Source organism: Mustela putorius, unplaced genomic scaffold (assembly GCF_011764305.1).
Source record: "Mustela putorius furo isolate JIRA1106 unplaced genomic scaffold, ASM1176430v1.1 tig00001472_pilon_pilon_pilon, whole genome shotgun sequence".
NCBI classification, from domain to species: domain Eukaryota; kingdom Metazoa; phylum Chordata; class Mammalia; order Carnivora; family Mustelidae; genus Mustela; species Mustela putorius.
Genome location: NW_025421756.1, coordinates 88,093 through 97,760, shown reverse-complemented (window position 1 = coordinate 97,760; position 9,668 = coordinate 88,093).

Below are 9,668 nucleotides of genomic sequence, written 5' to 3'. Positions count from 1 at the left end.
AGAGCTACAGGCGGGCAAGGAGAGGCGGGGCGGAGAGGCTGGGGAACCTGGGGGACTGCAAAGCCCCCTGGCGCCTCGCTGGGCCAACCTTAGTTGTAGAGATAGGACTCTCCGGCGCGTGCCGCCAGGTTGTTCAGCCGGATTACTTACCTGCCAGGAAAGCCGATTGCAGCGTACATGCCCCAGCTTTGGCCTCTCAGGCGCACCAGGGCCCTTAGGGACAGTTGAGGTCAGTTTGCACCCATTACCCAAGGGCTTGCTGTTGCTCAGAGAAGGGAAAGCGTTTCCCTGAGGTCACCTAACCTGCCAGCGACGGGGGGTGGATTTGGAATTCAGAACCCCAGGCTACTGCCCTAGGCTGCTCTCATTTTTCTCTGGAGAGACCTGTTCCTGTAGTTTGACACTCACCCAAATTTCACACCTTTCATGGAACAAGAGGGGATCTCCAAGGTCTCTAGAGGACCCCTCAAACTTCTCATGGTAAGCCAAGCTTTGTGCAGTTCCCTGTCCCTGAGAAGTCTAGAAATTGAGAGAAAATTCTTATCTGGGCCCTTACTGGAGGTCAAGGCTGAAGATGGAGTGAGGAGGACTGTACCAGCATTGCTGGCTTCTGTGTTTGGGATGTGGCAGGTGACCAGCCCCAGCTTGGGTCTTAACTAGTCTGAGGACAGTAAGTGACTGCCAAGGACTAACTAGTGAGTTGAGGCAATAAATAATCCAGTTCTACCACTAGCTCAAGAATATCCAGAAGGCGCTACCCCTAAAACTCAGAATATCAAAAAGGGTGGGGGGATTTAAGTTGAGAGGAAAGATTAGAGAACAATGCCTGCTATTTTTGCATTTCAGAAGGAGTATTCACTCTTGCTCTACAGGGTCCTATCTGCCTTTGAAAAGATCCTGCAGCTAGACAGGACAGAGGAGGACTGTTGCTTCTGCTTGTGTGTGGAGCACAGGAACTGACATGGCTTGCCCCTGCTGGGCTCTGGCTCCAGCTCTACCTCAGATTTGCTGTATGACCTTGGCTAATCCATTTTCCTCTCTGGGACAGTCTATCACCTAATCTCTGCAAACAGGGTATAAGGTATAAGCTCCTTGATCTTTTCCAACTCTTATCATTGAGATCAGTTATTTCTCTAATATTCCATGATGTTCTATGACCTTCCATGACATTCTATACATCTCCAACAAAAAAGAGCAACTTGAACATCAGACCTCCTATTCTGGTCCTGGGTCTAGGTAAATGGCAAGTAGTAAGGAGCCACTGGCTCATTGTGTGACTTTGTTGGGCAACTACTTTCTCCTCCCTAGCCTTCATTTCCCCCATCTGGATGGCTGAACCATAATACTTCCTTGGAGCTGTGCTTTCCTGCTTTGCAAATGTAAAGTCCTGATTCTCATTTGTTGGACCTGTTTTGTTGGACCTGATTTGGAAGTGACCTTTTTCAGGTGCCTCTTCCGTATGCTTCTGCAACTGCCTTGTGCCTCTGGTTGCCTGCCATTTGTTCGTGTTTCACCTAGAGCCCTGATTCTCTGAAGTAGGCCAAATATTACAATTTGAAGAAGACAGCTTCCAAATCCCAGAGCCCAGAGAAAAACAGGGCCAGAACAGTCTCCACTACCTCTCTCCATAGGGAGAGAGGAACTGTGCAAAACAGTCAAGTGGTGGAATTGAATAATGGTGAGACAAGGAGATACTCCTGTGCTACTCCTGTCACAGGAGCTAGTTCTCTATGTCGTCTTCCCAGCAGCCAAACATTCCACTGTATCAGTTAGCCTTGGGATGGACAGATATTGAATACTGGCCTGGGTCCAAAAGATACAGGGTTTTAGAAAAACAAAAGTAGTATCTGACATGCTAATGAAGTTCTCCAGCTGTGTGCCCTTCTTGGTCCTGATATTTCTAAGTCTCAGGGTGAGATTGTGTATGTGTACATTAAGGAAGAAAGGGGGTGGGGTCGTACAAACCCTGATTTGTATGGTCTACTCTTCTCCGGGACAGTGTATGGAAACTACAAGTGTGGGCATAAATTTGTACCTCAAAATGCCTTCTCAAAGAGGAAGTCTTCCAGGCCCCCCTTCCACATGCTGACTGACACATGGTCAACTTGTTTGATCACTATAGAGGCTAGTCGTCAGAGAGCAAGAATACTTTCTTAAGTTTCTTCACTAACAAAACGGAGATAATACCTCCACTGCTTGGTGATATGTGGTGGCAGTGAAAAGCTTATGACAACAGATGTGCAGGCTGTATGGAGGCAATTTCATAAACTTAGGTAGACAGCCTAGTCCACATAAATACGGTGCTTCTAAATGCTCCATGGGTACCTCCTCTCTGCCAGGCCTGGTGATAGGCATTGGGAAGAGGAGGTACATTGGTAACATTCTGGGAGAATGGGCACTCAGTGGATGGAGTTCTTGAGGAGCTGAAAGCTAGACAGGAAGTCTGACAAAAGTGATCTGGAGCATTGTAGATAAAGAGCTTCCTTCCCCACAAGGTGGGAAGGGGCATCAGAGAAAAGTTCCCTGGAGGGATGACCTTAATGATTATGTCAAGTCAGAAAAGTAGGGAAAAGATTCTTGCCCAGTCCAAAGCCCATCAGTGTAAGAGGGTATAGTAGGTTGGGCAAGAGCTATGATTCTGGACACCTGGGGGCTGGTGCATATGGATATAGGGGGAGAGAAAGTGTTTGTATGGGGGAGAGAAAAAACTGAAAATTAGGGCTAAAAAAGATAGGTCTGGGGCCAAAGTGTGTAAGACCATGATTGTCTAGCTAAAAGACTGAGGCTCAGCTAGCTAAGTTTGTCATTCTCAGAGAAGCAAGCATAATAATGTAGTGACTTTGCTACCAGACCACCTGAGCTAAGATGCTAGCTCCATCACTTAGGAGTGTGACCTCAGCAAGTTATTCTACTTCTCTGCATCTCAGTTTTCTCTTCTGCAAAATGGGAATAATAATAGTACCCATGTCACAGAACTGGGGTAAGAATTAAGTATTTCATTTAAGTATTTCTCACAGTGCCTGATAAATCCAAAGCCCTAAATAAATGCTAGTTACTGTTGCTGTTATTATTATTGTTAGTCTCCTGATCCAATGTATAGATCTTCATAGTTATAGAACTTATATGACTTTGAAACCATTTTTTGATATAAACACACATAGTCTCTGATCTCTTATACACAAATGTCTTTTATTTTATTTTATTTATTTGAGAGAGAGAGAGAGAGTTTGTGAGCAAGGGAGGGAGGGGCAGAAGGAGAGGGAGAAGCAGACTCTCCGCTGAGCACAGAGCCCAACACAGGGCCTGATCCCATGATCCCTGAGATCATGACCTAAGCCAAAAGCAGATGCCTAACTGACTGAGACATGTAAGTGCCCCCACAAGTTTCTCTTGATTGTACAGAGCCAGACCAAATTTCCCAGGGCAGAGGCTCTCTGGGCATCTTTTTATCTTTAGCACCCAACAGAGAGTTTAGCGCAAACTTAATGCTTACCATAAGTTTGTTGAACATAGTCAAATGAGGCATCTTCAGGTCTAATATTAAACTTAGTTGCCAGCATCCACCAGAATGATGTTACCACTCTCTGAGCACTGCTGTGTCAGGCTCTGTATTTAGTGCCATACCCATAATGGTGAACTAGACACAGATTCTGGCCTTAGGGCAGCCAATGTCATGGAGGAGGTACATAACTCATCAGACCAATGCCCTGCAGTTTCTCATTTAGGCAAGGCACTGGTTGGTGTTGCCATCCACTGAACTGAGAAATACAGAAACAAGATTAAGGAAAATGCAACAACATGAATGGAACTAGACTGTATTATGCTAAGTGAAATAAGTCAGTCGGAAAATGTAATGATTCTATTTAGGACTTTCTATATTTGACTTGTCTTAAATCCCACCTCCAGGGCTTTGTACTTGCTGTTCCCTCTGCCTACAGTGTTTGTCCTATGGATACTAACATAGTTTGGGTCTCATTTCCTTCATATGTCTGCTCAAATGACATCTTATTAGTGAGACCTTCCCTGGACACTTAAATATAAAATAGCAATCCCCATTTCTACCCCTTTACTCTCCAATTCCTTAACTGACCTTTTTCTTACCCATAAATATATCACTTCCTGGCATATGCGTTTTTATTGTTATTTATTTTTGTCAATTTTTATTTTTTATTCTTTCTGAGTAGGAAAAAGGGCTAAGCTCTGAAGCAGGCACTGTATTAATAAGAAATTCATTCTTTTCTTTTTTCTAATTGAAATACAGTTGAAATACAATATCATATTAATCTCAAGTACATAACATAGTAATTTGACATTTATATACACAGCATCACAATAAATGATCATTATAATAAATCTAGTTACTGTCTGTCACCATATGAAGTTATTAAAATATTATTGACTATATCCCTTATGCTGTAAATCATCCCCATGACTTATTTTTTTATAAATGAAAGTTTATACCTCTTAATCCCCTTTACCTATTTCACTCATCCCCTAACCCTCCACCCTTTGGCAACCACCAGTTTTTCTCTATATTTATGAGTCTGTTTCTGTTGTGTTTTGTTTATTCATGTGTTTTGTTTCTTTTTAGATTTTATATATAAGTGAAATCATATGATATTTGTCTTTGTCTGACTTACTTTACTTAGCATAATACTCTATAGGTTCATCCATGTTTTAAGAGTACACTTACTGCATTGAACACTGAGTAATGTATAGAATTGTTGAATCATTATATTGTACACTTGAAACTAATATAGCACTGTATATTAACTATACTTTAATACAAAATCAACTTTAAAAAAGAATAAAAGGAATGGAATTTATTATCAATTTTTAATTGTCTCCTTCTCATTATGATAATTAAGTCTCCATTAAGGCTGACAATGAACAAAATATGTAAGTAAAATATGTAGTATATAATATTATGGAGAAAAATAGAGCAAGAAAGGAGTACAGGAAGTATTGGTGGGATGATGCTATTTTAAAAAGGGCAATTGGGATAGGCCTTACCAAAAAGGTGACATTCAAGCAAAAATCTGAGGAAAATTAGGGAGCAAACTATAAGAATATCTAGAGAAAGAGCATTCCAGGCAAAACAAACAGCAACTAAAAAGACCCTCAGGTGGGAACATACTATAATGTTAGAAGAACAAGGCAACCAGTGCAGTTAGAGCAGAGAAAGTGTGGAGGAAAAGTGGTAGGAGAGGGGTCAGAAAAGACATGAAAAACAAACATATCATAAACAGAAACATCATAAACAGATGGGTTTATGAGTCATTTTAAAGACTTCAGACTTTGCAGAATTTTTTGCTGAGGAGTGGCGTGGTCTTAGTGAAATGTCCAGGGAGCTGTACTAGCAAGGGAGGAAGAAGTGAAGTGAAGAAGGAAGCTCCTACAATGATATAGGTGAGAGGCAATGGTAGCCCCAACCAGGGTGGAGGCAGTGAAATGATAAGAGGTTAAATTTTGGATGTATTTGGAAGATAGAACTGGACTGACTTGGTGATGGCACCTTAGATGAAGGGTGTAAGAGAAAGAGAGGAGTAAGGAACAGGAGCCCATAAAGTCCTGAGAAGGAGGGATTGACAAGTTGAAACCAGAGCCAGAAGTGCTGGGTCTCTCAGAAGCCAAGGAAGACATGGGGATTTTATGGAAAATTGTATTACTTAGAGTGTAAGTCCAGCAATATAGAGGTAGAAAAGATGATCTTGTATGTTTATCTGTGAAGTCACTGATGATGTGAGCAAGGCCATTGTGGAGCAGGGGTGAGGGTGTACACCACACTACAGTGAAGTGTCAAGAGAATGGTCTTTAAGGAAAGGGAGAATTTACACAACATTCTTGTTCCAGAAGTTTGACTTCTATTGAAATGGTGGCTAAAAGGGAGTTCAGATTTGTTTTTTTACAAGATGGAAAGACATGAGTTTACTTATATGATTAGGGGGGAACCAATCAAGTTGAAGAAACAGGAGACAGGATAATCGATGGGTGGGATGGGATCCAGAGCCCCTAGAGATGAGTTGGCCTTGATAGGGAGGAGGGACCAAGATAAGAGGGAAGGATGGGTGGATGTAGTAGAGTCTATTGTAATGGCAAGTCGAAGATGTCATGCCTAATGACCTCTAGGTTCTCCAGGAACTGGGAGATAAAGTCCCCCAAGTGAGAGGAAAAGCAGTAGTTTCAAGGAAGCTTGTTAATATTGGACAAGGTTTGAAATAGTTACAGCAGAGAATGGGCAAGTTGTTAAAGCCTAGCTGGTTTATAATCCAGGAATATACTGTGATCTCACTCAGTTTCATGAGATCCTGCTTCCTATCTGTGTGACCTTGAGCAAGTTACTTTACTATGCCTCAGTTTCTTCATCTATAAAGTGAACATGAGTAAAATAAGGTCATTGAATTAAATGAGTTAATCCATGCTTAGCAATTGCTGAGCACATTGCTTTGCGCATAGTAAGTGTTCAATGTATATTAACTCTCTAAATTTCCATGATGATTACTTAAATTTTATTTCTCTGTGGTGTTCATCAACCTAGGCTTAGAATAGGACACGATGGCTTGACCCAAAGTTAGTCTGGTACTAGGTAAGAGATTGAAGTGATTGAATGAATACAGAATCAAAGATGGACAGGGAATGATATGAAGACAGGGGAGTGGGAAAATGGAAAAAAGCAGGAAATCATGGGGTTAACTGAAACTCAGATACTGGCATATATTAGGTCTGAGTAAATCTTTATTGAGTGAAAAAATGGGAAAGCCTGTAGGGTCAAACCATAGGGTTCCATCAATGTCACTTCTGGAAAAACAGGCAATTCTGACTGGAAATGAGGGTCTGCATTTCAGGTGAGGCCAAAGGAGTAGGGGTAAAATGGAGGTTATATGGTGTTAGAAGAGTCAAGGAGGTGAAGAAACTGCACCACTGGAAAAGACCCTGACATCAGCCCAGTCTCTGCTTTTCTACTGGGAGTTGGCAGCCTGTGCTAGGAGGAAACTGATGAAGTAGGAGCTATCAAATAGACTAGTGTCTGGAAGCTATTGTCTTTTGTAACTATTGACAGACAGAGCTTAGAGGGTGCGAGGATGAAGCAGATGGTCATTTATCTTGAAACCTGGTCAAGAAGATTGCTTGACAGTGCAAGAGCAGGATTTCCCCAGGCAGCTCAGGAACTATTCTAGAAGTAAATGAAGTGAGGTGCACAAATAAATGAAATGAGTGCACAAATAATGTGTAGGCAGTCAAATGTTCTGTGTTTACAAGAGGATGGTTACATTAATGCTGCCAAAGAAATCCAGGATATATGTATGGTCAATTAATTTATGACAAAAAAGCCAGGTTATAAAATGGGGAAAGAACAGTTTCTTTAATAAATGGTGTTGGGTAAACTGGACAGCTACATACAAAAGAGTGAAACTAGACTACTATCTTACACTATACACAAAAATTATCTCAATATGGATTAAGAACTTGAATATAACACCTAAATCCATAAAAACCCTAGAAGAAAATGTCAGCAGTAAACTCCTTGACATGTCTTGGCAATGACGCTTTTGGATTTGACACAAAAGCAAAGTCAACAAAAACAAAAATAAATTAGTGGGACTAAACCAAACTAAAAAGCTTCTGCACATCAAAGGAAGATACCAACAAAATGAAAAGTCAACCTCCTGAATGGGAGAAAATATTTGTAAGTCATATATCTGATAAAGGGGTAATATCCAAAATATATAAAGAACTCATACAACTCTTTATCTGTAATAGCATTTGCAAATATCTTCTCCCATTCCGTGGGTTGTCTCTTAGTTTTGTTGACTGTTTCCTTTGCTGTGCAGAAGGTTTTGATCTTGATGAAGTCCCAAAAGTTCATTTTCGTTTTTGTTTCTTTTGCCTTTGGAGACATATTTTGAAAGAAGTTGGTGTGACCTATGTCAAAAAGGCTATTGCCTATGTTCTCCTCTAGGATTTTAATGGATTCCTATCTCACATTGAGGTCACTCATCCACTTTGAATTTATCTTTGTGTATGGTGTAAGGCAGTGGTCCAGTTTCATTCTTCTGCATGTGGCTGTCAAAATTTTCCAGCATCATTTATTGAAGAGACTGTCTTTTTTCCGCTGGATATTTTTTCCTGCTTTGTCAAAGATTAGTTGACCATAAAGTTGAGGGTGCATTTCTAGAGTCTCTATTATGTTCCATTGGTTCATGAGTCTGTTTTTGTGCCAATACCATGCTGTCTTGGTGATCAGACCCTTGTAATACAGCTTGACATCAGGCAACATGATGCCCCTGCTTTGTTTTCTCTTTTTAATCATTCCGTTGTGGGATTATGGGTCTTTTCTGGTTCCATACAAATTTCAGGATTGTTTGTTCCAACTCTTTGAAAAATGCCAATGGTATTTTAATAGGGATGGTATTGAAAGTGTAAATTACTATGTACAGGATAGACATTTTAACAATGTTTATTCTTCCAATCCATGAGCAAATGATATTACAGATAAAGGGCTGATACCCAAGATCTATAAAGAACTTCTCAAACTCAACACTCAAAAAACAAATAACCCAGTCAAAAATGGGAAGAAGACATGAACAGACATTCTCCAAAGAAAACATACAAATGGCTAATAGACATGAGAAAGTGTTCAACTTCATTAGCTATCAGGAAAATACAACTCAAAAGTACAACATCAGTTAGAATGGCAAAAATTAACAAGAAAGGAAACAACAAATATTTATGAGGATATGGTAAAAGGGGAACACTCTTATAGTGTTGGTGGGAATGCAAGCTGGTATAGTCACTCTGGAAAACAGTATGGAGATTCCTCAAGATGTTAAAAATAGAGCTACCCTATGACCCAGCAATTGCACTAGTAGGTATTTATCCCAAAGATACAGATGTAGTGAAGAGAAGGGACACATGCACTGAAATGTTCATAGCAGCAATGTCCACAACAGCCAAATTGTGGAAGGAGCCAAGATGCTCTTCAACAGATGAATGGATAAAGAAGATGTGGTCCATATATACAATGGAATATTATTCAGCCATCAGAAAGGATGAATATCCACCATTTGCATCTACATGTATGGACCTGGAGCGGATTATGCTAATTGAAGTAAGTCAGACAGAGAAAGACAATTATTATATGGTTTCAATCAAATGTGGAACATAAGCATTAGCACAAAGAACTGCATGGGGAGGAAGGAAATCTGAAGGAGGAGAAATCAGAGAGGGAGATGAACTATGAGAGACTATGTTCCCTGGGAAATGAACTGAGGGTCTCAGAAGAGGGTGTGGTGGGGTGCAGAGGTAACAAGGTGATTGGTATGAAGGAGGGTCTATGTTGTGGTGTGCACTGGGTATTATACATAACTAATGAATCATTGAACACTACGTCAAAAACTAATGATATAGTGTACAGTGACTAAGTGGATAAAATAAAATAAAATAAAAATACTTCTTTCACTTAAAAAAAGAACTCATACAACTCAATAACAAAAACAAAACAATCATTAAAAACTGAGCAGTCTCATATGGTTTGTCTCCCTCTTCTATTTCTTCCCCTTCAGTTTTCCTTCCCTTATCATATGAGACTCTTGACTTTGGGAAACAAAGTGAGGGTTGCAGAAAGGGAGGTGGGTGGGGGATGGGGTAACTTGGTGAGGGCAATCAAG